This window comes from Canis lupus, chromosome 24 (genome assembly GCF_003254725.2).
Source record: "Canis lupus dingo isolate Sandy chromosome 24, ASM325472v2, whole genome shotgun sequence".
NCBI lineage: Eukaryota > Metazoa > Chordata > Mammalia > Carnivora > Canidae > Canis > Canis lupus.
The window spans coordinates 32,504,580-32,524,237 of NC_064266.1; the positions used below are offsets into that span (position 1 = coordinate 32,504,580).

General features: G+C 39.5%; 1 protein-coding gene across 3 annotated transcripts in view; it reads left to right on the top strand.

Moving 5' to 3' along the window:
* The window catches only part of STK4 (serine/threonine kinase 4), an 88,682-nt gene that overhangs the window by 55,709 nt on the left and 13,315 nt on the right, over positions 1 to 19,658 (top strand). The gene's annotated exons all lie outside the window — the stretch shown is intronic.

The window sequence follows — 19,658 nt, forward strand, 5'->3', positions numbered from 1 at the left end:
AAGTTGTGTGATAATGGGGCCATCAGGATGTAAAACCATGGAATTGTCAATTCAAAATTAATTTGATAAAAGTAACAGAACCTGAACAAGATTGATTGCCTGCATTCCCTGGGTAGTTAAAGCCATTCAGCTGGCTCTTTGTGGTAGGGAAGGATAAATTTTAGTACTGAGGTTGCCCTGGGAGGGTGACAACTGCCTGTGATTTGATGAAACTTTATCTTAACCCTTCTTTCCTAGATCAGAGCTTCAGATAGGATTGTGAAGTAGAAATTTCTGTGGGTTTTTTATAAAGAAGCTTTATGAAGCTGTCAGGGCACAGTTGATCGCTCATTGTTTAAAAGGTTGTACATTTTACTTTTGATTATATACTTCAGAAATTAGGCATTTGGTGGGAGGTGGGAATTACTACTACTTTATTTGTAATTTTTTAAAAGATTTCATTTATTTATTCATGAGAGACAGAGAGAGACAGAGAGAGGCAGAGAAAGGCAGAGGGAGAAACAGGCTCCACTCAGGGAGCCTGACACAGGACTCGATCCCAGGTCTCCAGGATCACACCCCAGGTGGAAGACAGCGCTAAACCGCTGAGCCACCCAGGCTGCCCGATATTTGTAATTTTTTAAAAAAGATTTTATTTATTCATGAGAGAGACAGAGAGAGAGGCCGAGACACAGACAGAGGGAGAAGCAGGCTCCTTGCAGGGAACCTGATGTGGGACTTGATCCCAGGTCTCCAGGATCACACCCTAGGCCGAAGGTGGCGCTAAACTGCTGAGCCACCCCAGGCTGCCCTGTAATTTAAATCATGATTGATATGGTAGCAGGGATGCTTTGTTTATTCATTTTAAATTAATGATTCATCTTGATGTTTTCTGGGAACCCGGGGATCTACAACATGAAACTTTATCTGCCATTTTATAGAAACAAAAGAAGTACTCCCCATTTTGTTTTTGAACGTATTGTCCTTTTGTTTTGAAATGAGTTTTAAAAGATTAGTGCACATCCTTAAATTTCCCAGCCTCCTTTGGCAGGATAGAACCAAATGTCTGAAAGTTTGAATTTTATCACTGGCAACAAACACTGTTGTGTCCCATGGAGTGACAAGCCTCACTTTGCTCATTTTTGAGAAAATAGCTTCCAAGCGCCCAAATCCAAGTAACCAATTTGCCATTCTTTCAAGTAAACATGGTGTTTACAGGATAAAAGCAGCTAGTTTAGGTCATAGCTTATTTACATGAGTCCTTTGCTTCAAGACAACCATCATATTTCAGTGCACAGCAGAGTGCTTTACGCCAACTTCCCGTTTCATCACAGAGAATAATAAAAAGGCATATAATCAAAGGTTGAACTTAAATAAAATTAATACTTTTTACTACTTCATCAAGGACATTCTTAAGGAAATTGTTTTTTGGTTGGTGGTTTGTTGGTTTGTTTTTCTACTTGGAGCCTGTGGTCACAAAAAATTTAATAGCTGCTAGTGCCATTTGGTACCCCTTAATTCATACAGAGAGGCTGGCACTTTCACTCACCGTTGCGTTGGTACTGTCCGTGCAAATGCCAACACACTAGGAAAGGCAAATAATGTCTCAATATTAGTAGGAAAATAGTTTGATCTCACAGGTTCCTTAAAAAGGCATGTAGGGTGGGCAGCCCGAGTGGCTCAGCGGTTTAGCACCACCTTCAGCCCAGGCATGATCCTGGGGACCTGGGATCGAGTCCCATGTCAGGCTCCCTGCATGGAGACTGCTTCTTCCTCTGCCTGTGTCTCTCCCCCCACTCTGTGTCTCTCATGAATCAATAAATAAAATCTTTATTAAAAAAAAAAAAAGGCATGTAGGGTTTCCCAGGGGTCCGTAGGCCACTGTTGGAGAACAGTTGATCTATAAGCTTGCTCGGAGATTAAAATCAGTTTCTTTTGGCAAGGATATTTCATGGATGTCATGTGTACTTGCATCAGGAGGTCCGGAATACCTGGATGTATGCTCATCTCATTTTTTCTCTTGTATCAGACACTGAGGGCCATTGCTTAGATGCATTATTTTATTCAGCATTGCAAAGCGGTGACATTTGATCATTCCTTTGCTATTTACCAGCTGAAATATTTTTATAGTGAAGCGTTTCATTAATTTTGTAATCTCAGCTATAATTTATATAGGAAAAATAGCAATATGGGTTTAAAATATTTGGTTCATTTCAATCCTTGCAGTTATTATTTTTTTTTATATTCAGATTGTTCGATATCGATGTGAACCTGATGGTTTGTTCTTTTTTTTTAAGAAGTCTGGTTTAATGACATATATATACTTCCCAGTAGTTTTTCTCATAGCTTCCTTTCTTTCTAGTATGATGAGATGTCCCAGGCTCATGTTGGACATTTCCTGCTCCACACCTGGAAATAGCACATTTTTAAAGCTTTATTGAGATAGTATTAGCAGAGAACATATGTAAGTTGAAGGTATACAGCATGATGATTTGATACATGTACATATTGTGAAATTACCACAATCAGGTTAGGTAACACATTTATTCCCACAGAGTTACGTGTGTGTGTGTGTGTGTGTGTGTGTGTGTGTGTGTGTATGGTGATAAGTTTAAAGATATATTCCCTTAACAGTTTTCAATTCTATGATACAGTATTGTTAATTATGGTCACCATGCCATACATTAGATCACCAGAACTTATTCATCTTATCACTGGAAGTTTGTACTCTTTGACCAACATCTTTCCTTTTTTCCAGCCCTCCAGCCCTTAGCAATCACCATTCTATTTTTTTTTTTTTTTTTTTTTTTGAGTTCATGGACACAGCCATTTTTTGAAGGAACTCTGCTTACTTTTAGTGGGAAATGATAGAGACCACAGTCTGGGTACAAAGTGTGCTCATTGCAGTTAGGTCATTTTCTTCTAGGCCTTCTCAATGGATAAAACCAGAGAGTATGTTTATTATAAACTCGTGAGTTCTTATGCTATTTCTAGTACAAGTACAGTACTTGTATTTATAACTACATTGATTCTACATCTGTAATTCATTCCCTCATGCTAAATATCTCACTTCCCAGCAACAACAGCGTAACTGCTTATCTGCTTTATATCCCACAATACACATGCCATCCTCAGAATCACAATACCAACACTTCCACCAACAATAATTACTGAAAACAATTTAGTACTTGTATTGCAGTTCTCTTGGTAGCCTTAGGCCATATCCCAGCTGAGATGCACAAATCACTATATGTTAGGGTCATTTGCAATAACTTCTGTGGATGTTGTTATGTCACAGACATAATAAGCAGATAGATTTGTTGTTTTGTTTTCTATTTGTAGATACTACTTCAGTTTATAATTATATAAACTATTCAGTTTCAAAGGTAAATCTACAGAACAGAGTTATTTGGACTTAGCTTCTATTCCTAAACCCTCTACTGTTTCCTCCATTTTTCTTGTTATATTTTGGTTATATATTTACAAATGCATGTATATTTATACTTCTGTTCTTAGATAAGTGGTAGTTCACACACTTTCAGCTACCTTTCTGTTTTCACTTAAGTATATAACCTAGAAGTTACCTTATAGCATTGTATAGAGATAGTCCTCATTCCTTTTCTCCTGATGCTTATATTCTGTTGTGCAGGTGAACCATAGTTTATTCAGCTAGTCCTCTGTCAATAGACATTTAAGTTGTTTGTAGTGATTTTAAAGTTGGTCACTTCATAAACCTATTTGTAAGCAGAGAATGAATCTTTCTGGGGATCCCTGGGTGGCTCAGCAGTTTGGCGCCTGCCTTTGGCCCAGGTTGCGATCCTGGAGTCCCGGGATTGAGTCCCACGTCAGGCTCCCGGCATGGAGCCTGCTTCTCCCTCCTCCTGTGTCTCTGCCTCTCTCTCTCTCTCTATGTCTATCATAAATAAATAAATAAATCTTTAAAAAAAAAAAGAATCTTTCTATAACTGTCACTTTTGTAAGGTGCATGCTTTTCACCTTTCAGTTTTGAGAAGCAGATTACATACTTCAAGCCTTTATAGCTTTTTTCTTTTTTTTGTAGTTAGTTTTTTGTTTTTGTTTTGTTTTCTTATTTTATTAGTAACAAGTAGATTTATTCAGTGGTTTCTCTCTGCCACATTCTGGTGCTGTTTATATAAACTAATTAGACTCTAATGTAGTCATAACACCTATATAATGGAAGGTGAGTAATCAGTCTCCCAGCAAACACTTTTAGATGCTGGAGGTGTCAAAATGTTCTTGGGTTGATATTAACAAGTGTAGAGGTTCTTGGAGGACTGGGTTTCCTAATTGCTGTAATCAAAACCTGAAATTTCTTAAGTATGAATCTCATTACAACCAAAGCCAGATTTGGTTTAGTTCCTTTAATTTTGCTAAAAATTTGAAGTTAGAAAAAGTTCAGGATTATTTATTCTTCATCAGTTAGAAGGTTCCAAAGCCAAAAAAGTATTTTGATGTAAATTAATTATTAATCTAGAAAGCTAGAGCTTGAAATTTTCAGCTTGCTTAAGATGAATGTAAATTGTTTTTCTTATTGCTGACTCCACAGCTATGACTTTTTTTTTTACTTTTTTTTTTTTTTTTTTTTTTAATTTATGATAGTCACAGAGAGAGAGAGAGAGAGGCAGAGCAGAGACACAGGCAGAAGGAGAAGCAGGCTCCATGCACCGGGAGCCCGACGTGGGATTCGATCCCGGGTCTCCAGGATCGTGCCCTGGGCCAAAGGCAGGCGCCAAACCGCTGCGCCACCCAGGGATCCCCACAGCTATGACTTTGAATTGTGATCTCATTCACCTAGATGTGTCTTTGTTCACTCTTCTTCCTTGAGCTTGAGAGATACTTTTCCAGTCATCTTTCTCACCTTCATCTCCCACTTTGTTCTCACACAGACTCTTAACACTTTAGTAATCTATATTCCTGGGACATGCAGTGTTGAGAAGACAAGGAAATTTATGCCAATTTTCTCACCCCCATCTGAAGAAAGGATCCCTTTTAGAATTCTGAAAGTCGTATTTGCTCATGTAGCCTCGTGCCTTTGGAGGAAAAAACATGATGTGGCATTTTTCTCCTCATTCCCTCTCCCAGCATGAGCACATTTACTTAAAAATCTTGATGCTCCACCACTTAAATGAAATACAGCAGAATCGAGCATCTTTGGTCTCTCATGATGTGTTTACTCCCAGCAGCAGTAATTCTGAATGGCAGGCGCATCTCTTTTTCCCCCGTCTTCACCTTACTGTTGGAGTTGGACGCTGTTGTGACTGAGATTTTGAGGTGACACTGTAGGGCAGAAGAGGTATGGAGAAGAGGATTCAGACAGGAGGAACGGTTGGTAGTAATTTATTGAAATGCTCATAAAGGTGTATTGGGTGTATACAGCTCATTGGATGTATTGGTCGTTCTGTACATCCAAGTGTTTAGACAGGAAAATGTTATAATTCACATTTGTTTAGGAGATCTTACAAAGTTGCAGTTGGGCCTGTTTGTGGGAACATCTCTGATGCCTCCGTGAACCTGTACCTACGTGCTTGCTGCTTTGGTTGAGGCAGTAATGGCTGGTAGTGAAGATCACTGCAGTCAGACTTGTAGGGTTCCAGTCTGGGTATACTTCCTGGGTATAGTTTTGGCCTTGTTTCTTCTCTTCTTTGTGCCTCAGTTCCCTCATCTGCAACATGGAGGTATTACTGGCACCCATCGGATGGATTTTGTGTGCATATGAGAATTAAATGTGGTAATGCACATAAAGTGCCTTCAACGTAAAGCACCTGATAAATGTTAACTTCCTCCTCCTTCCCTACCTTCTCCCTGCCTTTCTTAAAACATTGTCTATAAATGCAGACAGGAGTAAATTGCAGTAGACTCCTTTTCCTCATGACTTGACACTGATTTCTGTTTCAAAACCAGAAATACATTCCCCCAAGAAACGTGCTCCCAAAGAGACCGATGTGAACCTGCCCTTAACTATGACCTCTTGGTCACGGCTGTCATTTTTAGAGCTTCTCATGCTTGCTTGCTGTCCTTTACATCTCTATTCCATATAGTTTTTCTGTGTCCCCACCCCTCACTTCATAAATTGTTAAGGTACTGATAGTTTTCAAATTTCACTGCTCAGACCACTTCGGTTGCAGCACTCACTTGTTGCCAATAGATGCCACCCTCTGACTTCTCGTGTGTGCGGCCTCTGGTTTGGAGCTCCCTTATGGTACAGAGAGGTGGCCGCTGCAGAAAAATGAGTGATAAAACTAGCTCATCATCCTGGAAGCTGGACATTGTGTGAAGCAAGTAAGGGGAACATTCACACATTCCAGAAGGTGGGTGAATGGCCCTCGCTTCAGCTGGGATGGTGGATGGGTCACTCCTTTGTTGAGTTTTCAGATTTGTGGTCTGTAAAACGCATAATACCACCTGTACTGGTTTTTGCACGGGGTTACAGGAAGGGTCAAATGAAATGGAGTTTGGAGTCATTTGAACCAAGTAGAATTAGAACTGTGGTAGAGGGCAGCCCAGGTGGCTCAGCAGTTTAGTGCTGCCTTCAGCCCAGGGTGTGGTCCTAGAGACCTGGGATCGAGTCCCACGTCAGGTTCCTGTATGGAATGGAGCCTGCTTCTCCCTCTGCCTGTGTCTCTGCCACTCCCCCCATCTCTAATGAATAAATAAATTAAATCTTAAAAAGAACTTTGGTAGAATTCTAGCAGAGAATTAGCAGACTGTTGATGTTTGGGTTCACATTATATTTATTACTGATCTTATTAGTATTTCACTTTTTATTTTATTTAGTAAAAATACATATGTATGTGTGTGTGTGTGTGTGCATGTGTGTGCGTGTGAGTGTCTTTGAACAGTAACAAATAATCCAAACACAGGAAAAGACCAAGGGAGTAGGTAAGCCCAGACTTGTGGTCGGCCTTTGTTTGCCGATAACAGGAACATTCTCATCACTTTAGGTCAATATAACATTTAATATAGTTAAAGATGCATTCATACTTTCTCTTTAGTTTGGTGATGCTTACAGTGTTCCTGTGAAGGAGGAAGGTGAGATTTCTTCAGCCTTTCATATTTTGAGGATCTGAAGTCCAGAGACCTTAAAACACAACTTTCCTACTTAATGCCAGAATGAGGTGAGAACCCAGATCCCCAGGTTGCTTCGAATCTGTTAATCCTTGAGTGCTTTCTTACATGAAAAACAAAACAAAACAAGACAAACCATGGGCTCTAGGCACATGCTAGGTAGTTAGTTATTGTTCCAAAGCAGTAAAAGAATCATCTTTCAGATAATGTGTGATGGGGATTATAGTGACAAAGGAAGAATGGTCTCAGCTTCAGTGTGTATTACTGGAATTTTGTGACATTAGAGGAATATATTTGTGACCGACTCAAATGGTGTTTTTCTTGCTTATTCAGAAATACTGCAGATTGACAAGCTTTGCGTTTCATTAATTATTTACATAAATAATTCTCCTTGTTGGAACAATTTAATTTTTACTTTCTTCTGCTTTTACTATTTACTTTGTAACTATGGGTTGTACAGTAATTATGCTGTAGTTCAGGAAATGTCATGCTAACCAAAAAGGCATTATTATTTTCAGAAAACTTTCAGTTGGACCAACTAGAACCTCTGTGAAAACAAAGGTATCTGTTGTGGAGGAGAGGAGTCTTAGTGGCTCTGGCAAACATTCGATATTTTCTCTGAGGGTCATATCTGTGTCATGGCCTGCCTGTCGTCTCATTCAGGCACTTAGTCCCCACTTTCTTCTCTCATATTCTTCATCTATTCAATATTAGTTTTTCTGTAAATTTACTATTTTTTTTAACCTTAGTGGTAGATACTGAATATTTGTAGTCATCTTCATGTTGGTTGCTCATCATCTTTGTCCTCTCATCCTCTTTAACTTATTACTATTATTATTGCTATTGTGATAATAATACTTAACATAAGATCTACCTTCTTGGCAAACATTTGGGTGTAACCTGCAGAGTTGTTAACTACAGGCACAATGCATTAGAGTAGATCCCTAGGACAATCATCCTGTCTGCCTGAGGCTCTGTGCCCTTTGACTAATACCTTATTGTTTCCTCTTTGTCTTGTCATACTTTAAATTTTATTGGCAGGGACACTTGCTCTCTTAAGTTTATAGAATTTGAGGAGAAAATGATGAAAGTAGCAGTTATTGAATGCATGTGGTATGGTCAGTTCTTGTAAACATTCCCCCCTGCCCTTTGCCCCTCACAGAATCCTTGGACAGTTGATTATATTCCCATGCACTTGACAGTGAGGCTCAGAGACTCTAGATGAATAAGTGACAGCATTAGGCATTAGGTTTTTTTTTTAATCCAGATTTTCTGATGACAAGACCACTGTTTTTCTCAGCATAATACAACTTATGTGAGAAGTGTTGTGTATGCGCTGGTGGTGAGCATTTGTCTAACTCAGAGGCTCCATATATTTTCTTTCTCTGACATACCCAGAACTAGCCATGGCACACAGGTGCTCAGAACGTGTTGATTTCATGCTCTTTGAAATCATTGCACATTCTTTGAAAAGGTTTCCAAATCTTTTCATAATTCTTTTTTGCAAAAGCCATTCATCTGTGTGTATAGGAGCATGTTAATTAGCTTATAAATTGGATTGATGTGCAGTCTAAATTTTTTGCTTCTTCAATAAGGTGTTGGTAGAAAATGTTGACAGCAGCTGCAGTGTTGGGAATCCCCTCTGTCAGAGTTGGATAAAGCATGAAAGGCATTTAGCAAAGTGCCTGGCAGTCCTCCTTTATTATTCATATGTTGGTTCCTTTCAGAGCAACAATTTAGATGTAGCTAAAGGGAGCTCTGCATTGAGAATCAGATCTCAGCTCTGACCGTAACTAGCTTTGTATCCTTAAACGAGCCACCTAATCTTTTTGGGGCTCTTGTTTCTTCATCTGCTAAATAAAGGTGAGTTAAAAGTCTTCAAGAGCCTTCAAACTCTCTTTGTTTGCTAGTCTTTAAAATGGAGATAATACATACCTGGCATGGGGGTTATTTGAGCCCTAAAGAGAGAGCCTCTGTAAAGCATATAAAAGATGCTCAGTCTACACAGGGGTTTTCCTTTTAAAATGCAGGGAGATGCCCTGGAGACCAGAGTAAGCATAGGAGCCAGTATTATAGACTGACCAAGAACCAAGTAGACCTGGATTCGGTCCTGGCTTCACTGTTTATGAGATATGTAACCCTAGGCAAGTCACTTAACCTATAAGGGAGATACTAATCATATTTACGTCAGGTTTATTGAGAAGATTAAATTAGAAAGTGCTCTTAAAGTGCTTAGCAGAGTACCTGACACATAGCAGGCATTTAGTAAATCTTATTTACACGTGTAATAGTTACATGGGAGAGATGAACCACCGGGGGGAAAGTTAAGATAATGATGTGGGCTGCCCAAAGCAGAAAGGGGGGAGTCAGGCCCCCAGCTTATTTCATGGTTTTGTTGAGGGTCCTACTGTAGTGGCTCCCATTTCTGGTCAAATGTCTGCTTTGAAGTGTGTATTTCATACCTAAAATGAGCCTAATTCTGTTGTGACTTTCTTAGTCACGTGGTTTAAATATCAAACACACTGATTCAAACAGGCCTTTTGTCTGTTCTCTGATCAGATTGCTTCCCTTCTGTGCCTGCCTGGAAGCTGTAAGACCTGGAAAGTTCCCACATTGATGTTCTTTCTTTTTTTTTTCTTTTAAGATTTTATTCATTTATTTGAGAGGGAGAGGGAGAGAGAGCAGCAGAGGGAGAGGAAGAGGCAGACTCCCCACTGAACACAGAGCCCGCCATGGGCTTGATCACAGAACCTTGAGATCATGACTTGAACTGAAGGCAGACATACCACCCAGGTGCCCCAGTGTTCTTTTTCAAAACAGTTTTAATCCCAGTGGTGCCATTGTTAATATAAAATAGCTTGCGCGAGGGAGAGAGAGAGAGAGAGAGAGAGAGAGACCCACAGAGAGACACAGAGAGCTGTACCTGGGAGCTCACACCTGGGAGTGCTCCTGTTTGAAATGATGGTTTCTGTTGCACATCACATGATGTAGGAGCAGAAGGTGGCCAGCTGCTGGAAGGGGCAAACTCAGATCCCCTTTACTCCACCAGTCCCTTCCATGTGCTCTTTATTTAGGAAAATCCTATTAAATATTTAATACTATTCCAGGATTTTGTAACCTTTAGACATGGATGTATCTTTTTATTAATCTTATCTATATTCTTTTTTGTAACTAAACTTTTTAGATTTGAGATAATTATAGGTTTACATACAGTTATAAGAAATAATATGTAGAGGTCCTTTGTACTCTGAGTTTCCGCACTGATGACATCTTACAGAATTATAGTGCACTACCACAACCAGGATATGGACATTAATACATCAAGATAAAGAACACTTCCATCACCGTAAGGAGCACTCCCGTTGGCTTTGATAGGCACACCCTCCACACCCCATTTCCTAACTCTTGGCAACTAATCTCTTCTCCATTTGATGTGTCTCTTTTGGAGTTTAAAAAATCTTCAGGGAGTGATGTTTCAAATGAAGTCAGGAAATTTGATGTCCTCTTCTGGGGTCTCTCATTCCCCCAGATACTGCAGGACCAAGCACAGAGTCATCCTCACACATTGTGAAGAGATGTACTTATTCCAGATCCCCGTAGATGTTTTCCACTTTTAAAGTGCTGTTGTAATGATAAACTAACCACTCTAGGATTAGTTTAAATTGGTTTCTGGCAGGAGTCCAGACCTTGTGATAAAATGCCATATGCCACCTGTCTCCTTATCTGTGGCAATTCTCTGTGCCTGCTTGGCTGATGAAGGCAGCCGCTACCCAGAGGTTTCCTGCTGCAGGAGTGTCTAGCAGTGGTCCCATGAATTCACATTTTGTGTGAGCATTTTCAGAAACGGTGCTTCAGCTCCTGGGGTGAGAGCATGAGGTGGGGATTTCTGTACCCTTATGGAAGAAGGTACGTGCTGTGCGTGTTCGCCCCATGCGCTCTTACCACCTCTCCTCCCATCTCAGTTTCATTCCCGTGGAAGAGGAAGACCTCACAGAAGGCCTAGTCTTCGCTCCCTGACTGCTGCCTTCCCTTCTCTGCACTCTGGGCATGGGCCTGTTGAACAAGGCTGTGTGACTTGTAGCCCCGAGGGAGCTCAGTGTGAGATCGTAGCCGCTGCTGTGTGATAGGGTCCTTCACAGGAAGGGGATCCTCCCCGGCTGCTCCCAGAATAGTCCCTGGCAGCAGTACCCATCCCCTGGCTGTGGATCACACGTCGAGTCCTGGGCAGGTGGGGGGCCTGTGGGAGCGAGAGCCAATTTGGCGGGGGCACATATGTGTTTACAGTTTGAATTAGTGAGGTGGGTAGGAGTGTTCCAGTTCACCACAGAACATACCACTTCCTGTTTGCTGTTCCATAACTGGCCTTTTGAGCTTACTTTTATTTCCTGTGCCATCCCCTAAAAACTTTGGCTTTTGTGACCTCTGATTTAACAAGTCCCCAAATCGTGGACGTTTAAAGATTTTTTAAATTTTTATTTATTCCTGAGATACACAGAGAAAGAGGCAGAGACATAGGCAGAGGGAGAAGTAGGCTCCCTGCAGGGAGTCAGATGTAGGACTCGATCCCAGGACCCCAGGATCATGCCCTGAGCCAAAGTCAGATGCTTAACCGACTGAGCTACCCAGGTGCCCAAATCATGAACATTTAGGTGGCCTCCAGCTTTTTAATATTAAAAGTTGTTTTAATACCAAAAAAAAAATAAAAATAAAAGTTGTTTTAATAAACATCTTTGCCTTATATACATGGCCTTAGAATTAATTCCTGCAAGTAGAATGCTTGGGCCAAACTGTTTATAAATTTTAAATTATGATACATATTGTCAGATTTCCCTGTTGTTTTTGGTGTTTGAAGTGCCAGTTTGTGTTATTTATGTAATTATTAATGGAATTCTTATTTTCTTTTTTAATTTCAAAGTAAGGTTTCAGGCCTTTTAACATACATGGTAAAGATGTTTTCCCAGTTTTTATTTTATTTTATTTTTTCTTTCTCCAAATGTTTATTTAAGTACCGGTTAGTTAACATACAGTGTAATACTAGTTTCAAGTGTCAAATTTAGGGACTCATCACTTCCGTACAGCATCTAGTGTTCATCACAAGTGCCCTCCTTAATCCCTGTCACCTATTTCCCCCATCTCCCACCCACCACCTCCCTAACCCTCAGTTTGTTCTCTATGGTTAAGTCTATTTCTTGGTTTGCCTCTCTTCCCCCCCCCCGCCCCCCATGTTCATTTGTTTTGTTTCTTAAATTCCACATATGAGTGAAATCATATGGTATTTATCTTACTCTGACTTATTTTGCTTAGTATAGTGTACTCTAGCTCCATCCACGTGGCTACAAATGGCAAGATTTCAGGTTTTTTGATGGCTGTGTACTATTCCATTGTATATGTGTGTGTGTGTGTGTGTGTGTGTGTATATATATAGTGTGTGTGTGTCTGTGTATATATACGCACACACATTCCACCTCTTCTTCACTCATCAGTTGATGGACACTTGGGGCTTTTTCCATAACTTGGCTATTGTTGATAATGCTGCTATAAACTTTGGGGTGCATGTAAAAAAAATCTGGATTTTCCCAGTTCTTAAAAACTTTGTGGTATCTAACTCTTCAGATATTTAAATTTTTTGTGTATTTTGATTTAGCAGCTTTTCCTTTGTGGCTTCTGGAATTTTATGCCATGTTTGGAAGTTTCTCACATCCTAAGATTATAAAAATGTTAATCCTTACTTTGTTTTAGAATGTGTACTTTTTTTCTTTTTCACTATTTATTGTCTGGAATCTGTGTGGATGTAAAGGATAAGGTAGCAGTCCACTTTTATGTTTTTCTAATCAGCTAGCCAATTTTCCTAACAACCAACAATTTTTAATATACATGGGGAATTGGGAGTTACCAAATCTTGATGGCTTCTAGTATCTAAAAGTGGCTGTTTTTATAGATAGAAATTTTCCATTTAAAACTCTGAGTTTCAGTTAAAACCTCTAGAAAGGAGCTGTGAACAGACCAAGAATATTGGTCTTGGCATTCACTTTAATGCATCTGAAATAGGCTGATTTTACAGAATTTGATCCAGAGTACTTCTATGTCTTGATGTTCTTTTGCCAAGCAAAATTGATTATTTCTAACCACAAGGGCTTCAGTGTTGGACTGAGAAAAGAGTCAGGGGGTCCTCCTGAACTGGTTGTAGGTTATATAATTTGGCATCAAGTATAATGCTTAAGTTTCTTTCTATTCTCTAGCCTCCAATGGTCAATGCCTCTTGTTGCTGAGGAGTGTTTTGGAGGGAAGGGCAAATTCAGATCCTGTTTTTTCAAGTCCTACTAATTGTATCTTTCAAATGCTTTTTTTTTTTTTCCCCTTGGCAGTTTGATGACTAGATATCAGAAGTCTTTCTTTGACAGATAGTCCTAGCTTTCTCTTCTTGTACTGTGGAGTTTAGCTGTGGCTTGGATTTGTTGGGCTGGTATATTTCCCCCTACAGTGATGGGTTGCTCTGTCACATAGATTCTCCTTACAGCTTTCATTAGAGGTGCTTTCAGTAGTTTAAAAATTTATTTTACTATCTATCTGGGCAGATTGCTCTTTTGTAATCCTATTCTCCTAAATTATTGTAATTTCTTTTACAGTAGATTTTATCATTGATGCTTGTTTTTAGGTTCAGATTGCAGGCAGGGAGGCAGATTCTGTGATTGTGGTTGACAGGCAGTATACAGAGTTTTTGAAACCACCAGCGTCATTAGGCACCATATCCCATCTTTTGCACCTGTTATGTCACCCAGCTAATGCTGTTTCCATACCTGTCAAAAATGGATGAAAATCACACCTGTCTCTACTGTGGGACTGTTGTGAATATCATGCGAGATGATGTGCACAAAGCTCTTAGGACAGTACCTGGCCCACAGGAAGCACATGGTAAATGTTATTTTTCATCTTCTTTTGTAGTATTGCTTTGCCCTCCTGAGATGGCAATGCTCTTTTTCCCCCCCTTAGTGTAAAAAGAATACATGCCTATTACAGCAAGTTTAGAAATTAAAGAAAAGCCCAGGAAAGAAAATTTCTCCTGTAGTTCTGTGACCCCTAACAAGAATCAGTTTACATTTTAACAGAGCTGCTTCTGGGTTTTTATACTTGTATATTGTTTTTCACAGCTGAGATTATACTGTATGGTAATATGGCATCTTGCTTTTTTTCTCAACATATCTTAAACTTTTCCACTTATCATTGAAAACATTTATAAAATTATCACTTTTTTATGACACTTTTGATGATAATCTCCCACATTGTATTCTTTTGATTGACTTAATTTTTCTCTTTTTATTTGGCGTTTGATATTTGGAACTTCTTTGATTGGAATTAGGTTGCGTTTAGGTCATTCTGCTTTACAAAGCCCGGTTTCTTGTTGTCAGTGACAGGTTTAGGAGGCTTTGTGTTCGCATTTGTCATTTTGTCTGTTGAGTGTGTGATTTCAGGAAGCATTTGAAACAGGAGACCCTGTCCCCTCAGACTCTTTCCTTTCTGTTTTGGAGTATCTCCATACTTGTTGGCTTTTTAATCTTTTTTTGGTGAGTTTCTTTTCATAATCCTGCACTGGAGGAAAGATAAATGGAGACCATCATTAGTACTGGGGTCTCCGAATCTACAGTGCTGTAGATGGATGGATGGATGCCCCAGAGGTAGCCAGGATAAACACCAGTTGCATGTTAATAGATCTTTACTGGGTAATCATACTGAGCAGTTTCTGGTAAGAAGACTATCCTAAATTGTTCTTGACAAGGTATACTATTTTTCTTTCAAGTTTCTTATTTTTCCTGTAAAGCTGGATTTAAAGTATGTTAAGGCTGAATTCATTTGTACTTGGGAATATAATGAGATCTTGTACTTTTTATTTTCAGAAAACCAGCCAAGAATAGCAGTCTAAAAAAGAAGTATGTATCCAGCATTGCCAGGGAAACCTGCTGTTTAGATATGCTTTCTGAGAAACCACATGGCAAATGAATGTCGTCTTTGTCTCAGGTCACAGCAGCCTGGTTCTGCTGGTGAATCACGCTGGCTGATTTGAGCTTAGTTTTAAAGTCAGTTATTGAAATGGCCCTGAAAGCAAGGTGGTTTGTGACCCCAGGTGGCTGCATAAATGGTATCAGCTGGTGTGAGCTTGACACTGTTTTTCCTTTCTTTTGTTTGGCTTGAGACCGCTTGATTTGTGGCTGCTTGGCAGCTTGGTCCTTTAAAGTTCGTTCTTCATGGCTGCTTGTTCTCTGCTGTTAAAATACAGGAGGATTTTTATCTCAATCACATGGTGAGCAGAGTGCAGACCGTGCATTTTGCAAGTTTGGTAGTGGTAGGATGATCAGTGAAAAGAAAGAATTTAGATTTAGGTGGCTGAGTGGAAGATCAGAAATGGATCCTAAGACCTGCATGTAGTGTCTTGGCACCAAGGTCCTGAGGTCCATTCCCTGTGGCTTCACTAGAAGCACAGGTGTCTTGAAGCCATTGTCTCTCAGTAAGCTGTTCCAGCACTGTCTCAGTCAGAGAATGATGGGTTGTCAGAGCCAAAATGGTCCTTACAGAGTACGTGTGCCAGCTCCTGCTGCATCTCCAACAAGAGGCACTGTCCAACGTTTTCTTGACCAGGTCTGGTCATTTCTGAGAAGAAGGAATTCCACAGTGGAGAAATAGTCCACCTCCAAAGCTCTGCTTGAAGATCTGTGTTTTTTTATTTTGCGCCAAAATTTGTCTCGGGATCTTCTACCCATGTGTTTATTTTGATTATTTCTCACAGAGACTTTTACAATCAGTTGGGATTATCGGACTTTTCCATTTTACAGGTAGACAAAGCAAGAATAACCACTTGGTATTATGGTGACTTGACTTGAGTCCTTGCCAGTCTTCATGCTAAATCATTGTTACCAAGGCAAGCAAAGAAATCTTGGGTATTCTCTGTATTCAGTTTTGCTTTGATGGTAGCTTTGTGCTTTATTCTCTCTATAATTCAGACCTTGAGGGGAAAAGCACGTGACCAATAGTAGATAGTGGATGATATTCCATTAAGAGTACAGATGAAGGTCTGACAGAACCAGATTCAGTTTTGGTCTTTGCCCCTTGCTGACTGTGTAATGTCAAATTATGGAATTCTGCAAACCTCAAATTCCCCAACTATAGAACAGATTAATAATTATAGTTGTAGATTTATTTAAGATCAAATGAGATTATGAGAAGAGTGCTTAATGTAGTGACTAGCTAATAATAGTATTTTTTCAAACACTGGCTTAATTATTGTTACGGTTATTATTACTATTGTCATTGTACAACAAAGCCCTTAAATCCTGCATTCCACACCAGGCAGTACCGGCAGGGCTTCTGCTGGCCCCTCTTGACAAGGCATACTATTTGTCCTACCTTTCTTTATGCTTTCTTGGTTCATTGGGAAGACCAGTGTTCTCATTCTAAGGAAGGGAGGTGGGTATGCAAACAATTATCTCTGGCCCCTGGAAGTTTCCCCATTCTTTCCTAGGAGGAAGTTCTGGGAAGTATCTCCGTGGTTGCGTTGGGGTCAGAACCTCAAGTTCTGGGAATGAATGTGTTTGTCCTGCTTGTAGGGCAGCATCTTTGCACAGTAATTCATGGTTGCGTGTATTTGCAAAGATTGTTTCATCTTCTGTGGCTCTTTCATCTCAGTGTACCCGGTGAACAGTCCAGCTCCTCCCACTTTGTCCTTGTGGTCCAGATTTCTTAGTCTGTGGTCTTTATGGTTTTATTCTAGATAAATCTAGTCACTTTTTCCCCCCTAGAAACCCTGATTTCATCTAAGTTTTTTCATTCTTTGGCAAAGTTTTGGATATTAAAATTTGTAGTATCTGTAATTCCAACTTGCTTTTTATTCCCAATATTTGTTTTTTCTTCCTTTTTAAGATTTTATTTATTTATTCATGAGAGACACAGAAAGAAAGAGGCAGAGACATAGGCAGAGGGAGAAAGAAGCAGGCTCGATGCAGGGAGCCCAATGTGGGACTCGATCCCAGGACTCCAGGATCACGCCCTGAGCGGAAGGCAGTCGTGCTTAACCACTGAGCCAGCCATGCGTCCCTCTTCTCCTTTTTTAAAAATTAATTTTAGCAGAGATTTTCTCCTTTTTTGTAGTCATTTGAAAGAACCACCATATTTGGTTTAATTGTCTGTGCTGTTGGGCATTGGCTTTATGTTCTTTATCTTCTTTCTGTGAGTTTATTCTGGATGTTTTTCCTTCTTTAGTTGGACAGTTAAGTTTGTCAGTCGTTAATCATCTGTCTCTTCTAGTATATGCATGTAAGGCTATAAAATTCCCTCTAAGTATTACTTTAAACACGTTCCACAGTTTTTGATATGTAGTTTTTTTTTTGTTCTGTAAAGTCAGGATTATTGAGGTTTCATTTACATACCATAAAATTTGCCCCCTTTGTAGTGGACCATTTTATGAGTTTTGATAGATACAATTGTATAGACACCACCATAAAGAAGATCTAGAACATTTACATCACCCTGAAAGTTTCCTCATGCTCGGTTTTTGTCCTGATTGTCTCCTTTCTTACAGTGCCAAATTGAATGGAATCACGCAGAATACTGCCTTCTGTGTTTGGGCTGTCAATTTAGCATACTGTTGTGAGGTTCATCTATGTTACTGTATATGGACTGGTTCCTTTTGATTACTGTGGAGTTTTCATTGTGTGGATAAACCACAATTTGTCTATTCCCCAGTAATACAGTTTTCAGTGGGAGCAAGTCGGGAGTATTTTAATTCTGCACTTGGGCTGTTAAATACTCAAAACTATTCTGCATTTGAGGTTGTCTGGGCATTTTTTACATTTAAATTTTTATTTGGGGTTTGGCATTTTGGAAGTTTTTCCATTAGTGGGCAAGCCTGCGCTCATGTGTACTCATTGCCGCCCTTCCCCCTGTAGCAGTCTGGGGCCAGTCAGGCGACAGAAGCCACAAAGTAAGTTAACCAAGGGCAGTTTAATACAAGGAATGATTGCTTATGATGAAAGAGTAATTCTAAGGTCTAGGGAAACTTTGTGTGGTTCCCTAGGGCTCAGGGAGCATGCCCAAGGGAAACTTACGAAGAAAAAGTTTATATATATCTTATTAATCATGGTATATTACCACACACATCATGGTTCTCCCCCTTCATGATCATTCTAGATTGAAATTTTTGGTCAGACCTGAGGTTGGAGGCAGTTTCTTTCTTCATGGTGCTTGCTTATTATAGAAAAATTTAGTATAAAATTTTAGATTAAGTTTCATACCAGAAAACCTTAGTGTTATTTTGTTGTTTTTTAAAAGCTAAGTGTTTTTAACTCTGAGCTTAAATGAGCTAATACTGGGAATATGGTGATCATCCTTTTTGAACCAAAAAACTAGGACACATGGTCTTTACAAAGAGTTTTTTCTGGTTTGTGAATTTATACACATGTGAAAAGTATTACCATGGCGTACATTAAAGCACATTTGATTATCCATTCCCAATTAAATACTTGTTGAAAAGAATAAAGGGCCATCTCAAAATACCAAGAACGTATACATATTAATGCTTTTATAGAATAAGGAATAAAGCCATCTTTTGTAGACAGTCGTAAATCAGAAAAATACAAATTTTTATTTAGTAGTTACGTGGTTTTGCCAGAATTGAAAGTGTCGTGTGTGCACGCGCGTGCACACACACACAAACACACACACACACATCCCTACCCCTCTAACCTTATTTATATTTCTGATACTGCAGGGGGTTCAGGTCTCCAAGACTTGATGGCCATTACAGAAGGATTGTGACATGCTTTGCAGATAGAACTAGTCTGCCTTTGTTGTAGAATTCTTTTTTTCTTGAGGGATATTGAGAGAATATTTCTTTTTGGATATTTAGGTTGTAAATCTCTGACACTTCATTACATGGGAGTACTCGGCAGTAGGGCTTACAGAGTTTTATATACTTTCCAGAAATTGAGCACTGTTCACTTACAAGTCTTCCCGCATCAGAAAGCCCAAAATGTAAAAATTCAGGCCTGCAAGTAGCTTCCTCAGAGAGCTTTGGTGCATTCTCAACCATTTTTCCATAAACGTTTTGTTCTTTTGGTGTATTTAAATTGGATCTTTTTTAGTCTGAGATACCTTTTAAGACTGCCTGTATTAAATGAAGTGAGATCAATTTGTATTTTAGCTTTCATTTTGCTTGGGATTCTTTGGGCTTCTTTCATTTGGCAAGATGAGAGAAGAAGGCTTGGCCTTTTTGTTATCTTGGAAATTTCCAGCCCAAGGAAGTATACAGAGGCACAGCTTGCAGGGAGTCTTAGGTGACCAGCTAGCTCTTTTCCTGAATTATTAAGCTACATTAATAATTGGCACAGTTTGTGTTTTAGGTTTTCATACCTTTTGAAAGATTAATATCCTCACAAGAATGATGATAGGTTGGATGTCTCCCATTACTGCTTTCAGATATCAGGAGCATCACATTCTGCTCTATTCTTATACTCCACCTCCTTTAGACATTTACCATTATTCTAGATTAGGTGTTTAGTAACCTCCTGAAAGTTTTCCTCTCACACTTTAGTTTCCTTCAGTGTGAA